General features: G+C 36.5%; 1 pseudogene across 1 annotated transcript in view; it reads left to right on the top strand.

Moving 5' to 3' along the window:
- Positions 1–1357: 1357 nt before the first annotated feature.
- The window catches only part of LOC308437885 (protein O-mannosyl-transferase TMTC3-like), a 200731-nt pseudogene continuing 181913 nt past the window's right edge, over positions 1358–20175 (top strand). Inside the window, exon 1 of the transcript in view lies at positions 1358–2463. The product of the transcript in view is annotated as a protein O-mannosyl-transferase TMTC3-like (transcript). The remainder of the gene's footprint in view (positions 2464–20175) is intronic.

Genomic DNA, 20175 nt, shown 5'->3' with positions numbered 1-20175 from the left:
AGTACTTTACATCTGAATGATCTCAAATATATACACATTGCACAAAACCTCTCCATACTCACAACTCCTACTAATATTTGAAATAACAAATATCTTACCAAATATGTCTATAATTCTGATATACATAATTAAACACAAGATACAGTGTGACATGAACAAAACACAGAGCAAGACCAGGGCAGATGGGACTCAGATGAGGACACCAGGAACTCATCCTGTGGGAATAAGGAACCAACAAGTAATCAAATGAAGTTGGAAGAAGTGGTTATTGGATGTAACTGACAGTAAAAATCTGTTACATGTACATCAGCATCACCTGTGAGAATCCAAACACAAGTGCACTGTGAGACCTTAAGTAATGGCCTGGGAAATACAATCAAGTGTATGTTATGCTCAGAATATTTGTTTGGAAATTTTATTATTGGATAGTGTAACCAATACTTAATCCCACAGTCAGCTCAGAGGTAGTCTCCCTTCCTATTTGTCAGATATTTGACAGCTGAGCAAGAGGAAAACACTAACCCTGTATGAATTAAAGCTGCAGAGAAGGCTATAACAATGTGGTCATGTACTTGTTGAGCTTGTATACCTCTGCAATGAATTATTCTCAGGTCTAAATCTGATTTAAATAGGAGATGCTTGTTGTTCTGACATACTGGTTTTGCAGGCAACAGCTTAACACCTCTGCTTGAGAGAATGCATCTTTCACTCTTGAGTCACAAGAGTATGTTTACATAAATGTTTGCATAGAGTCATTTAAGTATAATAAAATGGGAACTGAAGTAATAAAGAAGTTGAAAAATGTAGACAAGAACTCATAGGCACAGGAGAAAATTTCCTGAACAGAACACCAGTGGCTCTTGCTCTAAGGTCAACCATTGACAAATGGGAGTTAATGAGATTGCAAATTTTCTGTAAGGCTAAAAACAATGTCAAGAAAACAAAACAGCAGCCAATAGAGTGGGAAAAGATCTTTACCAACCCCACATCAGATAGAGGCCTAATATCCAAGGTATACAAAGAACTCAAAAAGCTAGACACCAGAGAATCAAATAACCCTATTAAAAAATGGAGCACATGTTCGGTGTTGAGGCTGTGCATACTGGGATTAGAAGTTTTAGGAAGAGCTGAGTGTTCCCGGCGTGCCATGGGAGAGGCTGCGGCCGCGCTGGAAGAGCTGGGGAAGGATCAGGAGCCAGGGGGAGCAGCAACTAAAGTGTGGCCGCCCAGGAGCCCGAGTGTGGAGGACTATGTTATTTCTGCAGATTCCTTTTCTGGTCCACCATCTCGGAAGCTTTCCTGAACCATCTCTCGGTGGAGCCGCCCTCAGTTTTGCTGATCAGTGCTTGAAGGAAAGATGGCAGATATTAACTTCAAAGAAGTGACTTTGATAGTCAGTGTGGTTGTTGCCTGCTACTGGAACAGTCTGTTCTGTGGCTTTGTTTTTGATGATGTTTCAGCAATACTGGATAATAAAGACCTGCATTCATCTACACCTTTAAAAACTTTATTTCAGAATGACTTCTGGGGAACTCCTATGTCTGTGTATATGAAGTATTTGTGGCCCAAGGGTACACGTTGCCATTGCTGTGTACCGTGGCTGCACAGTTTCTCCGGGGAAGGGTAGCATTCCATTTTCTATGACACAGACATTAATAAAACTCGTTGTCTTGATGTTCAGTACTTTACTACTTGTCGTGATCAGAGTCCAAGTTATTCAGTCACAACTTCCAGTGTTTACAAGGTTTGATAATCCAGCTGCTGTAAGCCCGACCCCCACAGGACAGCTTACTTTTAACTACCTCCTTCCTGTGAATGTGTGGCTTCTATTGAATCCTTCTGAGCTCTGCTGTGATTGGACCATGGGAACAATACCACTGATAGAATCTTTTCTAGATGTTCGAAATCTTGCCACTTTTTTTTTTTTTTTTTTTTTTTTTTTTTGCTTTCTGGGGGCTTTGGGAATATTCAGTCTCAGATACTTTGGTGACTCCTCAAAGGCGGTCCTTATGGCGCTCTGTTTAATGGCCTTACCATTTATTCCTTCATCAAACCTGTTCTTTCCTGTTGGATTTGTTGTTGCTGAGTGAGTACTATATGTTCCTAGCATGAGGTTTTGCATTTTAGTAGCCCATGAATGGCAAAAGATTTCAAACAGAAGTGTACTGAAAAAGCTCTCATGGGTTTGTCTATCCATGGTGATACTAACCCATGCCTTGAAAACACTCCATAGGAATTGGGACTGGGAGTCAGAATATACATTGTTTATGTCAGCCTTAAAGGTAAATAAGAATAATGCCAAATTATGGAATAATGTGGGTCATGCTCTGGAAAATGAGAAAAACGATGAGAAAGCTTTGAACTATTTTTTGCAGGCCACCCATGTTCAGCCAGATGACATTGGTGCCCACTTGAATGTAGGAAGAACTTATAAAAACTTAAACATAACTAAAGAAGCTGAAGGCTATCAAGTTACAACCTGACTTCAGAAGTGCTTTGTTTAACCTGGCACTCCTGTAATTACGGACTGCTAAGGAGTTAAAGGCATTGCCAATCTTAGAAGAGCTCCTCAGATACTATCCTGACCATACCAAGGGTCTCATTTTAAAAGGAGATATTCTGATGAACCAAAAGAAGGATATACCTGGAGCTAAAAAGTGTTTTGAAAAGATATTGGAAATTACGTCTCATTTGTCAATATTTGACCTTAGAGCAAGAGCCATTGGTGTCACTGATTTTGTATTTTTTTTTTTTTTTTTTTGGAAGGAAATATTTTGGGTCAAAAGTTTTGTAGGTCGATTGATGTAGGTGGACCTGTTTGGCAACTAGAAGTGGTCTCCTCAGTTCCCATATTCACACTGTTGATCCGTTTGACAAGGGTCACCCACAGTGAGTCCTGGAGCCTCCCCATGAATAAAACTTTGTAATGTGTGTACTTAATGATTTTTTTAATCCCATTGATAGTTTTATGTCTCTCATTTGATCCCCAATTTTATTAATTTGTTTTTTCTGTCCTTTGGTTCTCTTTCCTTTATATTTGTCAATCTTCTTTATATATCAAAGAACCCATTTCTATTTTCTTTGATTTTTCTCTTATCTGGTCCATTGTCATCATTTCAGTTTCAGGCAAGTTTTTTATTATAGCTTCCCACCCACTGCTTCAGGGTTTGTTTGTTCATTTTGTTTCTCAAGGGCTTACAGTGGGAAATCATAATAGTTATTGAATTAATATTATGTAAATTAATATATACTTTATTATTAATCTAAATATAGTATTAATATAAATTAAATTTTAATTTAGGTACTTTGCACTATAGTATTCTGTGATTATATGTGATTCTATTCTAGGAATTTGCAAATGTACTCCCTTTGAATTATTTCTGGACAGTGATGTCATTTACAGTGTATTGTTAATTTTTATGAGTTGATGAATTCCCTATAATTTTCCTTACTATTTATATTATTATATTGCAGTCAACTAAAATGCTGTATGTTATTTCAAACTTTGTATATTTTTTGAGAGTTGTACATCTTAACGTGTTTAGTTATGTTTAAATAGCCAATGTGATAAAACACTATGTGCATTAGAGACAATTAATTTCACCTAACAATTCTAAGTGACAGTTCATCATTGAGGAAGGTCTGACAAGTAACCTGAAAATGGAAACTGAGGCAGCAGCTGTGGTAATTTCAGCATGCTGACCTGTTCCCATGCCTTCTGCAGTCTAATTCCATATACCATCCAAGATGACCCATAGCGTGAGCAACTGCCTTCTTCAGGATGAACGACCGTCAGCTATCTTCATTCAAGTATGTGTGGTCCAGGCTTGATCAGCAGCCAATCAGCTTGAAGCATTTTCCTACTGGAGTTATTCCACCCAAAAAATTGACTCTGCCTTTGTTTAGTTTGATATTTAAACTATCTAACACATATGCAATTTTGAAGAAAATTTCCTATACTATCATTGTTGGGTTGGAGTGTTCAGTAGACGTCTACGGATTCCATGTCTGTTACATGCCAATTTTCGTCAATGATTCTCTTACTAGATTTTGTCTAAATAAACATTGTATCAGTACAGTAGGTTATTAAATTCTCCCAAGGACAGACAATGCAGTGCTTATAATCTGTGCTTTTAATAATGATAGTATACATTTTTGTACAAATTTTGCTTTATATATTTAGAATTTTAATAGTATTTTAATGGAATTTTCTTGAATAAATATGAAGTGGTTTCCTTTAACTTTTCTAACTAATTTTGTATAGTGATGCTTTCTAATTTCTTAATTTTATTTTGTTGGAGTATCTTTTTTGAAATTTACCATCTAAGATAGACAGAGATGTCTGTTTTTAATGGTACCAACAAGATTTCTTTCACAGTTGAATCCCAAAGCTAGTCTGATTTTTAATTAAAAAATTTTGACAATTAGTGATAAAAGATATTATTAAAATGTGTCAAAAATTCTTGTCATTCTATTTGTCTTGGTGCTTTTTTAGAACTCAGAAATAGCTGTTCTGGAATTATGCGTGTATTCCCTATGATTTTGGATGTGTTTATTCACTTCAGCACTGACAATTCATTAATAAGTTTTAAGGATTTATTTGTTTGTTTATTTATTCAATGTTTGTTTGTTCGTTGTATATGAGCACAAAAAAAAAAACGTATCAGATTACATTGTAGATGGTTGTGAGCTGCAATGTGGTTGCTGAATATTTACTTCAGGTCCTCTGGCAGAGTAGACCCCAACTCAGTTATTATTTGTGTCTTTATTAATTTTGGTAGAATACATAAAGTGCAATTTTTTTCCTTTTTATATTTGGTGTTCTTTCATCCTCTTGTATGTAGATGGGTTTGGTACTTTTTTTAACTGTGTTATTGGCACATTTTTTTGCACTAGTTTGCTGGAAAGTTTCTCTGGGTTTTAGCCATGGTGTTCTACTCTTTCTCCCCTGCTATAACACAAAGATTGGCTAGGTCTCTTCATAGCATCCACAACATTTATATGCCATATTCATACACAGTTAAAATATTCACATTTGTCTTTGCTGAGTGACTCAGTACTTGTACTTTATGTTTTGACAATGACTCTCAGATGTTTTTCCAGGATGATGTCTATTGATGAAATGTGCCAGTGAGGGATTTTTGTTTTTATACTTATTAAGAATTTTATTTCCAACATCATTTTAGTTATTCTTTACTTGACATAGTATTTTCATAGCATGGATTACTTCCTCTTCATTCAGTTCTTTTCTAAATTCTTGTCATAGAAGATGCTGTTGTCTTAGAGTATAATTCTTATATTTTGTTTTGTTTGAGTATTGTTCAATCATTCTTTCAAAACCTTTGCAGAATTATTGTCTTACAAACTCAATACAAGAAAAGAAAGAAAACTAAAAAAGAAAAGAAAATGAATGAAAGAGAAATCAAACAAAAAGAAAAGAAAATGTATCAAGTAAAACATACAAAGCCCCAGTAAGCATGTAAAAGACAGCATTTCTTTTTCTTTTAAATATTTTCTTTACTTATTTTTCAAACATTATATCTTTTCCCAGATTCCCATCTCGATTAAAAGTATTACATCCCCACTCTCTCTGCCTCTATGAGACTGCTCACAAACCAACCAATCCCTTTTACCCCATCCCCACCCCAAAGCATTCCCCAACACGGAGGCATTGAACCTTCACAAGACTAGGGTCTCTCTTAACTGTGATGCCTAATAAGGCCATTCTCTACTACATAGCATCTGGAGTCCTGGATCTCTCAAGGTATACTCTTTTTGTTGGTAGTTTAGTTTTTGGCATCTCTGGGTGGTCTGGTTGTTTGATATTGTATTTCTTCCTATGTAGTTGCAAAGCCCTTCAACTCCTTCAGTCCTTTCTCTAACTCGTCCATTAGTGACACTGTTCTCAATTCAATGATTGGCTGAGAGCATCTTCCTAGGTATTTGTAAGACTCTGGCAGAGCCTCTCAGAAGACAAATATATCAGGTTCCTGTCAGCATGCTATTCTTTGCAACCACAATATTGTCTGGATGTTGTCACTGTATGTAAATGGATCCCCACTATGTGATAATTAGTTCCTCTCATGATGCTTCTTTACAAATCTATCCATTATGAAGAAGTGGCCTTCTTCACTGCTGACCCATGAAAACACAGTTTTCAATGTCTTTAAATCACCAAATGAATTAACACTAATTATAGCCTAATTCTTGTCCTATAGTGAATCAACTACTCTCCCTTCAGTTATCCTTGGGTTAAAGTCTGGATAAGCCTTGACATTTCACTTCCTCGACTAGAGCACAGTGGTATGGAATCTTCCATGACACACTTGACATTTCCTGAAGTTGTTATGCTTCTAGCTTTTTTTTTTTTTTTTAGAAATAATATATATTTATTAAAGGCATCTTAAAAAAGAATAGTTAGAGAGTTTATACCTCTTATATTCAAAACAGTCAATAGAGACAGAATGATCCAACAATCAATTACTGACTTGATGATGGATGTGTTTGTCAATAGGGTGTAATTGAAAGTCAAATACAAATTTATTTTGAAATTGTCATGTGTAGCTTAACTGATAACCTAGGGAGGCGAAATCACTGGAGTTTCTTTGGAAAACATCACCTTTGTAAGCCAGCTGGGTACTATACTCCAGGGTGGGTGGTAACTGATTTTCTAATAAAGTGACAAAATGATCCTATAATTATTTGAATTATCTTAATAATATTTAAATAACTCAATTTTATAATTTTTAATTTCATATATTTTAACTTTATATTTTTATTTATAAATCATTTATAAGTTTAGGAATTTTTATAGGTTTCTCCTTAAGACTTAAATTATTTATATGTCTATGTAGTATCACTATAAGACAGTACATCTTCATAGATCTGCTCTAAAGGGGTGTGCTATAACTTAATGATTGTTATGTTTAAGAATATAGGAAAATCATACTAATGGCAGGAATGTTTTGTAAAATGAATCCCTTACAGCCTTGCTGAATAAGGGTGGACCAGTTACAGATTATATAATAATCCGAGGCAGACTATCTCAGGATAATCACCTGCTATTTATTAGCTCATTACATTATGGCTCCCAACACATCAGGTAAAAGAATTTTCAACTTAGTATCTTAGAAATTAATGAGGGCAGCTGTTGACATAGCTGCATGACTATATCTTAAAAGCTTTTCAGAATACTGCTGTAGATTCCACTAGAAGAGCTCTGACATCTTTTCTAGGCAAGAGACCTGAATCTTCTGAGAGTCCATAAGAAAAAAATTGTGAGTACCAATAGAAGCATGAATAGCAATATGGGTTTATCAAGATAACCGAGTTCAGGGCATGGAGAGATGGCTCAATGGTTGAGAGCACCAGCTGCCCTTTCTTAAAATAGGTTTAGAGGTTGGCAGAACTAAAAGGTTTAAAAATTACAGGCATAAAATATATCGGCCTTTAAACTTTGATTTTGCTATCATTATTAAACTATAGCACTTTTTTAATTGAAAATTACAAAAATGTTACATTCTATAACAATACAGGATATAAAGGTCAGAAGCTTTACCAATCTCCTTATGGACTATATTTATGAGTTTAAAAGTTTTGATACTAAGAGTATATCAATATAAATTGTTAATTTGTGTCTAAATAAAGTGAGGATAAAAACTAAGTCTTAATCTTTATGAAAGCCACTAAATTACTGTAAACTGCTAATAGACACCTTACACATAACAGAATTCTTCAATGTGTTCAGAATTATGTTTATAGTCATGCTAAATACTAAAAAAACAGAGAAGGATCATTTAACTCCAATATGCTTGGTATGTTCCATCCCTCAGTGAGGTCAGAGATCTACTAAATAGGGCATTTAAGATGTTTAAACTTATAACAGAGACTCTCAGATTCTAGCAGTGACATTCCACACATGAAGGTCCCCAAGAAAACAATGGGCACCATGACAAAGGACTTCACTTGAATTATGGTAATACTATTAATTCTGTAACAACAGTACATAAGTCCTCTATATAAACAGTCCAACTGAAGGCTTAGGGAGAGAAAAAGGAAATAACCAAACAACCATACATTAGGATGGGTGGTATAAAATATTTGAGTTTTTGACACAAAAAAATTATTAGACACTAAATTTAACAGGAAGATTTGTTTCTTGCTTACAAACAACAATAAATTAAAATAGTCCTAAGTACATTGTAGATAGGTGGAAGTTTATGATGCCCTATCCCTGGCTGATGACACTTGGATACTTTGTTCTTCCTGAGGAGAGGCAATTATTTATGTGTATATGGAATCTGACAGAGTGTCAATGCTCTAGAGTATTGACCTATCCACATGAGCCTATTATAGATAACCAAACTGTGCACTGGGTTATTGATGAATTGAGACGAGGACCTGAACTTGGAAGGACACATATTGGTAGTTCTAGGAAGTGTGAGGAGGATAATAAGAGAGGTGGATATCATATGTGTGTGTGTGTGTGTGTGTGTGTGTGTGTGTGTGTGTGTGTGATAAAATATATACATATTGGTATGATATTTTCCAAGATATAATTTAACAAAACCATTTGAAATATATAATGGGAGAACCTGTTTGAGTTATTTTTAAGTGATTGGGCATATATAATCACAATATTTTAAAATCAAGAAATTAAAAATATTTGAGGCAAAGATTCACATACCATTTGAAAAGATATAATGTAATTCCTGAGCCTCAGCTATTGTATTCAAAAATAATGTTTCAACATTCCACCAAATGTCATGATAATTGGTTTCTTTCTTTTTTTACTGACAAATCCAATTGCAGTGTTTATATACATCACAGCTCTTTTGTAAATTCAATAGGTCATGAACATCCAAGCTAATTCCATCCAAAACTAGTTTGAGTAATTATTAAACTTACCACATTAAATTTGAGTTCTTTTGGAAGTCATCACACTTATTTTCATAAAACTCATACTAATTAACCCTCCCACCAATAATAACTAAATACTGTACTTTACACAAATTGGTAGCGTATAAATATCTTTTCAATGTATATTATTTTTCAAGTATAATTTTGAAGAATATTGGTAGATAAAATCTATAGTAAGATAAAGGTTTAACTAACTAATAATATCAAAAATAGAAGAGTTAAACCCATATCTTTAAAAACATGAATGCCCAATACATATATCAACCAGTGTTCAATATTGTTAAACATCAGAGAGAAGAAAATGAAAGGTGACATTATAACATCTCAGTTAAGAACTGTTTTCAAATCATCTAGATTTGAAACCATACACACCTGGGGATCCACCACATATGCAGCTACTAAACCCAAGAACTATTGCTGGTACAGAACACAAGCACTATTGCTGACACCTGGCCGGAATCTGATATGGATGCCTTCTCAGAGGCTTTGCCAGACACATAAGGATACAGAGGAGGATGCTTGCAGCTAACCATTGGACTGAACATAGGACCACAAGGAAGGAGTTAGAGAAAGAACTGAAGGAGCTGAAAGGGTCTCCAACCCCATTGGAAGAAGAAAATTTTCAACTAGCCCAGCCCACCAGAGCTCCCATAGACTAAAATAGCAACCAATGAATTCCCACGGCTCCAAGTGCATATGCAGCAGAGGATAGCATTCTCTGGCATCAATGGGAGGAGAGGCCTTTGTTTCAGTGAAGGCTGATTTTTCCAGGATAGTTCTCCTACACTGAAGTGGGAAAGGGTAGTTGGAGAGGGACCACCTTCATGGAGGCTATTGTAAGGGAAGGCGGGATGGTACTGGGGGAAGGGCATAACATCTGAAATGGAAATACAGATGATATTCAATAAAAAAATAGCTACTATTATTAGGAAACTCAGAGTTCCCAGTTTTATGTGTTATTGATGTTGTTAATAAGGTAATTTAAAAACAGAAGAAGCTGACAGACATTCTAGGACTATTAAAGTTTGAGAAAAAGGAGAAGTAGGGGAAGGAGGAGAAAAAGAGGATGAGGAGAATGAGGAGTGGAGGAGGAACCAGATAAGCTGAAAATTTCAGCAGCTGCCCTAAAGATAAAGGTGGACTTTAGTCAAGGAGAAAGCCATGTGTTTGGCACAAAAGGTCAGCAAACCGGCTAATGGCAGAAAGGGTGAAGGGGCTTCAGATGTCAGTCACCCCAAAGTGTCAGGGAGAGCATGCCTGTAAGACAAAAAAAGTGTGCTTGGAATTCTTGGAAAAGACACAGTAAAAATGAAAAGAGGGTGAGGAGCTTCTAATGCATTGGGATCTTGGAAGGATACCTGCATTAGCTCAGCTAGAGAAACTGGTCAGGTAGTTTAGGGGCAGGGACCCTCAAATGAAATGGTTGTAATTCCTGTCTTTAACTGAAAGCTGGAAATGTCCTTGGTTTTGTCCTAATGAAAACCCAGAAAAGACAAAAGAGAGCTCTGCTTTCCTGTTCTTTCACTTCTCTAGTACACAGGAGAGTGCACCATTGTCATTTTATAACAAAATAATTTCTCCTGGTATCTTGTCAATAAAGAAACTCAAGTAAAATACAATCACTTATTAAACATTTCACAATGCTCAAAAAGAAAATAATCAAGATATCTGGTGTAAATACAAAGACAAAGAATTATTACATATTTCCTGGTAGAAAGGTGTACTGGTTAAATCAAAATAAAATGTTGAAGGTAGTTATCATAGATGATAGACAATCTAATAATGCTGCTCTTGCGACCGAACTCATCCATTTCATTAGTGAATTCTGTAATAACTGCACCCCTAGAGCTTCAGCCCATGAGCTGGTGCTACAGCGGGAAGATATGCTAATTGGGACCCACTCCCTTCTCTTAAAACCCTGTCCATACTCTAGCTCTAGCAGAGGGGCCTCATCCTGATTTCCTCAGCCTCCAGTTTCCAGATTCAGTTGAGAGCCCTGAACACGGACCTTTCACCATGAAGTTGTGGCTGCACTGGATATTTTTTGTAACACTTTTAAATGGTAATTTATAATGAACAAGAGGTGCTGAGTGACTGAGTGTGTGTAAAAATTAAGGACCTTGGATCTGTATGACATTTTCGTGAGCAGCATTCTCTACTATTGCAGGTATCCAGTGTGAGGTGAAGCTGGTGGAATCTGGAGGAGGCTTGGTACAGCCAGGAGGTTCTCTGCGACTCTCCTGTGCAACTTCTGGATTCACCTTCACTGATTTCTACATGAGCTGGGTCCGCCAGCCTCCTGGGAAGGGACTTGAATGGGTGGGTGCTATTAGAAACAAAGCTAATGGTTACACATCAGAGTACAGTTCATCTGTGAAGGGTCGGTTCACCATCTCCAGAGACAATTCCAGAGGCATCCTCTACCTTGACATGAACTCCCTGAGAGCTGAGGACACGGCCACTTATTACTGTGCAAGACATGAACACAGTGAGGAGACTTCAGTGTGACTCCAGACACAAACCTCCTTGCAGTGCTGCTCAGGACCAAAAATGGGCACACATGACCAGAGAAAAAGACAGTGCATTGTAGCTCCATGCACTACTTTACAAGGGGAATATTCACTGTAACTTAACAATACTTTAGATACACAGATTTTCTGTATTGGAAAGTGACAACTGAAGACAGTTTTTAATCTATGAGAAACTGTAATGTGGGTGCAAAGTTCTTTTTGGCAAGAGGGAAATTTTGAAGTCATGAACACAGATATGTTCTTTTCGTATTATATGTTGTATTTAGAGATATTGATCTTAAACTCCTTGGTAATTAATTTAATGATTTGAACATTTAGCATGATCGGCAGCTCTAGTTTTCCTTCAGAACATTACAGTCTTACTGTACATCAAAGTTTGGGGACTTGGCAGGCTATTGGAAAAATTATTGCTGTATCTCAGTTGTAATACTAGATATGTATTCATATGATATGCAGGTATTGCTCTAAACAGGAAGATAGGATTTGTTTATAAACTGTGTTCTAATGGATAATAATTTTCCTTTTTTGAAGAAAAACAGATTTATATTATACATCTTACATTAAAGTCATTTATAGAGTTCCCAGAGATAAAGGCCTGGTGAGAAGGACATCCAAGTTGCCAGGGGGCAGAGAGATCTCTGCCTAGTGCACACGGAAAGCACACCCCTGCCCTGCCTTATGCAGGGAACAGGAATCCAGCATTGGGACCTCTGTTCCCACCAGGCGGCTTTGGGGTGCAGAACAGGTCTCGGCTCATCTGCCTCCTGGACCAGCAGTTCCCAGAGATAAAGGCCTGGTAAGAAGGATATACGAGTTGCCAGGGGGTAGAGGGATCTCTGCCCAGTGTGCACAGACAACACACCCCTGCCCTACCTGATACAGGTCCAGACGGGTTCAGTGCAAAATTTTATCAGACATGTATTGCAGACATAACACCAATACTCTCCGAATTATTCCACAAGATAGAATTAGATGGAATACTACCTAACTCATTTTTTGAGGCTACAATAACCCTCTTACAAGGAAAGAGAACTTCAGACCAATCTCACTTATGAACATTGATGGAAAAATACTCAGCAAAAACCTTGCAAACCTAATTCAAGAACACATCAAAATAATCATTCATCATGACCAAGTAGGCTTCATCCCTGGGATGCAGGGATGGTTTAATATAAGGAAATCCATCAATGTAATCCACCATATAAACAAACTCAAAGAACAAAATCACATAGTCTTCTCTCTATATACTGAGAACACATTTGACAAAATTCAACACCCCTTCATGTTAAAAGCCCTGAAAAAATCAAGAATCCAAGGACCAAACCTAAACATAATAAAAGTAATATACAGTAAACCAACAACCAACATCAAACTTAAAGGAGGGAAACTTGAAGCAATCTCACTAAAATCATGGACTTGACCTGGCTGACCACTCTCCCCCCACCTATTCAACATAGTACTGGAAGTCCAGGCTGGAGTAATTAGATAGCAAAAGTAAATCAAAGGAATACAAACTAGAAAGGAACAAGTAAAAACATCACTCTTTGCAGATGACATGATAGTGTACTTAAGTGACCCCACAAATTCCACCAGAGAACTCCTACAGCTGATAAACAAGTTCAGCAAAGTGGACGGATACAGAATTAACTCAAACAAATCAGTAGCCTTCCTATTTTCAAAGGACAAAAATTTGGAGAAAGAAATTAGGGAAAAGATACCCTTCACAATCATCACAAAAACTATGAAATACCTTGGTATGATTCTAACTAAGCAAGTGAAGGACCTGTATGACAAGAATTTCAAACCTCTAAAGAAAGAAATCGAGGAAGATCTATAAAAATGGAAGATCTCCCATGCTCATAGTTTGGAAGGTTCAACATTTTAAAAATGGCCATCCTACCAAAAGCAATCTACAGATTCAATGCAATCCCCATCAAAATTACAACCCAGTTCTTCACTGAGTTGGAAAAATCAATGTGCAATTTCATCTGTAATAACAAAAGACCTAGAATAGCAAAATCCATCCTCAAAAACAAGAAAACATCTGTGGGAATCACTATCCCTGACCTCAAGCTATATTACAAGGCAATTGAGCTGAAAACTGCATGGTACTGGTACAGAAATAGGCATGTGGATCAATGGAATAGAATATAAGATCCAGAAATGAGCCCTCAAGTATATGGTCACCTGATTTTTGACAAAGGAGCTGTAAACATTCAGTGGATAAAGGACATCCTATTCAACAAATGGTGCTGGTCCAACTGGCACTCAGCATGCAAAAGAATAAAAACAGACCCTTTCTTATCTCCTTGTACAAGGCTCAAGTGTAAGTGGATCAAAGATCTCCACATTAAACCAGATACACTGAAACTATTAGATGAGAAAGTAGAAAAAAACTTTAGTACACATAGGCACAGGAAAAAAAAAATCTGAACAAAACACCAATGGCTCAAGCTCTAAGGTCAAAGATTAAAAAAATTGGAATTAATGAGATTTCAAAGTTTCTGTAAGGCTAAGGACATTGTCAAGAAAACAAAACAGCAGCCAATAGAGTGGGAAAATATCTTTCCCAACTCCACATCAGATAGAGGCCTAATATCCAAGGTATACAAAGAACTCAAAAAGCTAGGCACCAGAGAATCAAACAACCCTATTAAAAAATGGGGTACAGAGCTCAATAAAACGTTCTCAATTGAGGAATATGGAATGGCTGAGAAACATCTAAGGAAGTGCTCGACATCCTTAGCCATCAGGGAAATGCAAATCAAAACAACGCTGAGATTCCACCTCAATCCAGTCAGATTGGCCAAGATCCAAATCTCAATGACAGCAGATGCAGGCAAGGTTGTGGAGAAAGAGAAACACTTCTTCACTGTTGGTAGGGTTGAAAACGGATACAACAATTTTAGAAATCAGTCTGGCGATTCCTCAGAAAATTAGATAGAGTACTACCTGAAGATCCAGATATTACACTTCTGGGCATATACCCCAGAGACACTCCAATACCACAATGTTCATAGCAGCTCTATAATAGCCAGAAGCTGGAAAGAACCCAGATGTCCTTCAGTAGATGAATGGATACAAAAATTGTGGTACATTTACACAATGGAGTACTACTCAGCCATCAGAAACAATGACTTAACCAAATTCTTAAGAAAATGTTTGCATCGAAAAAATATCATCCTGATTGAGATAACCCAGTCACAAAAGAACAGACATAATATTCAGTCACTGATAATGGGATGCTAACCCCAGAGGCTCAGACTGCCCCAGAAACAATTCACAGATTGTGTGAATCTCAAGAAAATAAGAAAAGAAAACAAAACAAACAAAGAAACAAAAAAACCATTATGCTCAATCCTTACACACCAAGAAAACGTTGGCTAATTCAGGGTTACATCCTGTTTTACATGTACTTTTCGCTCATTGTAACTAGTAAGACCTTAATGCAGAATATCAAACCTTAAAAAAAAAAAAAAAAAAAAAAGGAAAAAAAAAAAGCCAAGCACTGACAAAAATGTATTTGTATATATTTATGCAAAAATGTTTAATTTTTTTTCTGTTATCTTTGTTTTTTAAAATATAGTTTAAAAAAAAGAAAGAAAAAAAATAAAATAAAAAACAGGGAGATGTAAGGAGCGGCTTGGTGGCCCTAAGAAAATGGTGCTGACATCTGGCTTGGTAAGAAATAAACAACCTGACTGCATTTACATAACTGCTTCTGGTGCTAAACATGCCTGCAAGCCATTATGCTAATAAGGTGATCCCTGCTCCACCAATCCTCAGAGGAAAAATCACATAACCTCAGTCAGAGAAAAATAAAAGTAGGGTGTTCTAGGCACTCTGGGTTCCCCTATTAACTTTGAGGTGTTCCTGAATAAAGGCTGTTGAGAAGAATCTGGAGTATTGTATCTTCCTTACTGGTCAAGTAGGGCATGAGACACAACACACACACACACACACACACACACACTCACACACCCATATATATATATATATATATATATATATATATATATATATATATATATATATATATATTATTTCTGCTACTCACCAAAACCACAGTGCTGAGCCTCACCTGTGAAGAAGAAACACAGGTTTGAACTCCAGCCAGGACTTTCCATCTAGTGATTGTCACTATATATATACTACTCATCTTGGACTTGCTTTGCCAACATAATGGAAGAAGCTAGAATGGTAAACCGATATAAAATATGAAGCAAGTCCAAAAATGTATGAAGTGTGCTTGAAGAACAGATTTTCTGTCTCCAAAGACTATTCTAAGAACTTAGTGAATCTATTAATTAACAGTCTGAGGAATTTGAATTGACAGTGACATGTATTATTCTCTACGAGGTGCTCATGACAAGCTGGGGACACTGGTCCATAGGTAGCTCCAGGACAAGAGAAGTGGAGTAGGAAGGTGAACGCTAAAATTACTCTGAGCATTTTCAAATAAATGTGAGTTTAATTCTGATCAAACTGTTTAAATACAGGATGCATTTTTTTCATAACCAAATGAGGAGCATTTACAAAGCTGATGTGATTCCGCTGTGAGCATCAGAATCTCATCGTGAGGAGTCATGAAACAAAATTAGATTTAAAGCCAGTGAACTTGCGGGAATGGGGTGTATGAATTTTTCTGATAATATAAACCAAGCTATGGATTCCAGAAGAACCTGGGAGAATCCAGCCATAGGTGCATTATGAGACCTTCAGTAAAGGACTGAATAATACATCCCAGGTTATAATATACTCAGAATACATGTTTGGACATAGTATTATTGAATATAGTATATCTAGTGTTAATTTTTACAGTAATCTATATTGTATACTGCATTCATTTGTGCTAGAGATTTGTCAGCTGTTCAAGAGGAAGATACCCACCCATTATGCTTTAATCCATAAGAAACTTATATATTGAAAGGAGGTTGTCCTTGACAAGAATGTACACTTTATTTTTCAGTGACTGATGGTCGGTACTTACTATGGGTTTAAATAGGAGAGACATGTTGTTTTCATATACTGGAGCTGCATGCATCCTCCTCCTTGTGCAGTCCTTTCACACATGGCCAAGATTCTGCACTCCTTTAGTCAGGGGATTAAGCTGGTATTCTCATTATGGCATTGTAGCATAGCAGGGAGTAACTGAAGAAATACAAATGTAGAAGAAATTTAGGCAGGCTGGATCCCAAGTGTTGTTGGGAATATAAGTGTATCTTTAGAATGTGGGAAAACAGACTGTTAAAATGTTACTTTTGCTAATGAGATCAAGAATATCACAACAAATATAAAGAATGTTCTTTGAACATAGATAAGTAAAACTGTCACTGTCTTCACACATATATCTTGTCTTCATTTTCCATAAAGTCTCAGACAGACATTAGGAAAACGTTCATCAAAGGATTTCTTTGAGATAAATGTATTTATAATATTTAATGACTCATCAGTGTATAAACTCATTGTTTCATAAGATGGACAAAACTCTCACGGTTTACACAGATATGGACTCTCTTCATTAGGAAGTCAAAGCAGAGTGAGAAAGCATGATTTCCTGTGTGCATGTTGTCCTCTGCCTCCTGTAGTTCATCCTCCTTCTCATTGACCATTTTATTATTTGTTCATTTCTCTTTTGATATGGAGGAGCTCATACAGAGCACGATAAAGAACTGAAGTGTATGTAGGGGAGTTATCAAATCTATTGTCTCAAGCTATTTAAACTAGAGCTATCACCCAGAGATTATCTTTCTGCAATGAACAATCTACTTTTGTAAATAACAAGAGCTTCATCAAACAGTACACATTTCAATATCAGATATATTGTCAGAATTCTTCTGACCTGGCAGGTTAATGAAGCACCCCATGATCATGAAGATTCCAGCCTATCCCACACACAGTTATTGCGATGTTCCTAAATCAGCTTCTATGCAGCACTTACTCTTAAGAAGATGACAGAGAATTGAAAATGCTGAAGCTAGTATCGATAGTTGAAGAACTGTATTGGATTTATCTTCATCACACATGAAGAGTTTTTATGTCTAATACAGAGTGAGAATAAATAGAAAAAATATTTAGTGATATGTCTACCAAATTTAATATTCTGTCATTTGTCTATGGTAGGAACTTATACACACCATGATATTGATGGAAGTGTATGTAGGGAGATTATAAAATATATGGTTTTAGGCTCTTTCTACTTAGACAAATCATCCAGAGATTATATTTCTGTGAAGTAATGTGATTCAATTACTGTCAAATATAGGAGCTTCATGAGAAAATATCTATTCCAATATCAAATATATTATCTGAAATCTACTTATCTGGCATAATAAAAGACCACACTATGATTAGAAACATAGCAATCCCACACCAATAAAAAAAAAACCAGTCACTGTGATGTTCCTAAATCTGCTAATATGCAGCTATGACCCTAAGGAAGATGATATAGCATTGAAAATGCTGCAGCTACAACCATGAGATCAAGACTATGCTGGATCAGGAATGAAGCTCATTCTAGACCTTATGTAGATCGAGATTAGATAGAAAAAATAGGAAGTGTTTTACTGATTTTTCTGCACAAGCCACAGAATTCTGCCTTCATCTTTGAAAGTCCAGAATGAATGGATTCAAGAGGCAAGTATCAGATATGTTGAAAATTTTACAGGTTTTTTAACAATGAACAAAAGGGCATAAAGCATATAAATACCAAACATATTATCAAGTTTTCAACATGTTGATCAAGAAAATGTAATTCACTAAGGTAGTTTGAGATTTCACCTAATCCATGAAACAATGACATTTATTACAGAAACAATTACACAAAATTCTGATGAGATGTTGGTGAAGAGTGTAACATAATGAATGGTTATTTTAACCTTCTGTAGTTACACTTGACCTATATGTTGATGTTTTCCCAAAGGGCAAAATCACTAATGTAATGTGTCATGCCTGTATATCTACTGGAAATATAACAGAGTTTCTGTGCTAAAAAGTTAAAATATTATAACAAGTTTTAGGACACATGATAATGTATATTACAGGTAGGGGAATGGAAGAAAACTAGGAACAGGCTGAACTTGCAAACAAAAAAGCATGAAAGTCAGGAAGCCAAGTATTAATGGAAGTTTGGCGCTGATTGAGTCTCTACAAACACATGATGAAAAAAGTATCTGTGGGAAGTTGGTGTAAGATGGGAAGTTGGGATCATGTCCAGATGTGTTTCCTGTGAATCCTACAGTCTTCCTGAACTCTAATGCCAGATTCACACTGTGAATGATGAATGATGAAAGACTGTGATGGTCTTATTTAAATAGCCAATGCCGGTCTCTATACAGCTTCCCCAATTATGAAGGCCAATTTGACTCCCATATGCAAATGCATTTTCTACCTCTAAACTATATCTCTCCTGCAATGGGTTGATCACATATCTCTCACTGGTGACTGATCTCTAAAGAAAAGGAGGAGTAGCCTAAAAGATGAGGGAGTTGAGTTTTCTTTACCTGTTGACAGCACTTCCTGGTGAGTGTTGAGATTTCTTACATGTGTCCATGAGGATTTTTATTTTTCTGCATGATTAACAAAATCCACTCGCTTTTTTGAAGGTATCTTTTCTCAGGTGCAGCTTCAGGAGTCAGGACCTGGCCTTGTGAAACCTTCTCAGTCACTGTCCCTCACCTGTTCTGTCACTGGATACTCCATCAGCAGTGGTTATACATGGAACTGGATCCGGAAGTTCCCAGGAAATAAAATGGAGTGGATGGGATACATATACTATGATGGTAGCACTAGATACAACCCATCAGTCCAAAGTCGAATCTCCATCACTAGAGACACATCCAAGAACCAGTTCTTCCTGCAGTTGAACTCTGTGACTACTGAGGACACAGCCACATATTACTGTGCAAGTGACACAGTGTGTGGTCTTCAGTGTGAGCCCAAACATAAACCTCATTGTAGAGCAGCTCTGCACCAGCAGGGGGCGTGCAGCACACACAAAGCAGAGGGAAACTACTTCTGTTAAAATAACCAAAAAAAAAAAAAAAAAAAAAAAATCTAAAAGACAAACAAGCAAAACAAAACAAAATTGTCCAAAAGTGTAACACCAGCCTTCTATTGTAGAGGAAGAAACACTGATGATGTTAAATTATCTGATCTTCAGGTGATATAACACTAGAGCTCACTGAAACTCATTTATGCCTAGAAATTTTCAATGACATCTCTCCCTGAGGCTCCACATTCCAGCCAAACATCTCACCCAATACAACTTTTCTCCTGCAGGATAAATCACTACTAGAAACTCTACAGATATAGTCAGAAGCTTAGAATCTACATTAGTATCTAACATCCTAATTGGCATCTCAGCTCACTGAACAGTAAAACCCCAGAGCCAAATTATAACCCCCTATGGTTATTAAGGCCACAAAACCCCATTGTAGGCCCATACTGGACCTGAATACTCTCTTGCCACTAGAAGAACAGAACAAACAGGGAAGAACACAAGAAGAGAGACAGAAAACATGGGGGAAAAGTTCATCCATTAAAGATAAACTCTGAAAATGGGACCTATGCTCATTAAAATCTCATAGTCAGATGACTAGTCAGTGGGCAGCATAAGAACAGAATTAACAGGGACCAGCGCTATATGAAAACATTAGATTCCATCTATCCAGCTCAATGAGCCCTGGATATTCCAACACAGTTGAAAGACAAGTAAATATTCCTA

This window comes from Micromys minutus (genome assembly GCF_963924665.1).
Source record: "Micromys minutus genome assembly, chromosome: 1".
NCBI classification, from domain to species: domain Eukaryota; kingdom Metazoa; phylum Chordata; class Mammalia; order Rodentia; family Muridae; genus Micromys; species Micromys minutus.
Note: the sequence above shows the minus strand (reverse complement) of the source record. Positions and strands in the feature narration are given on the sequence as shown.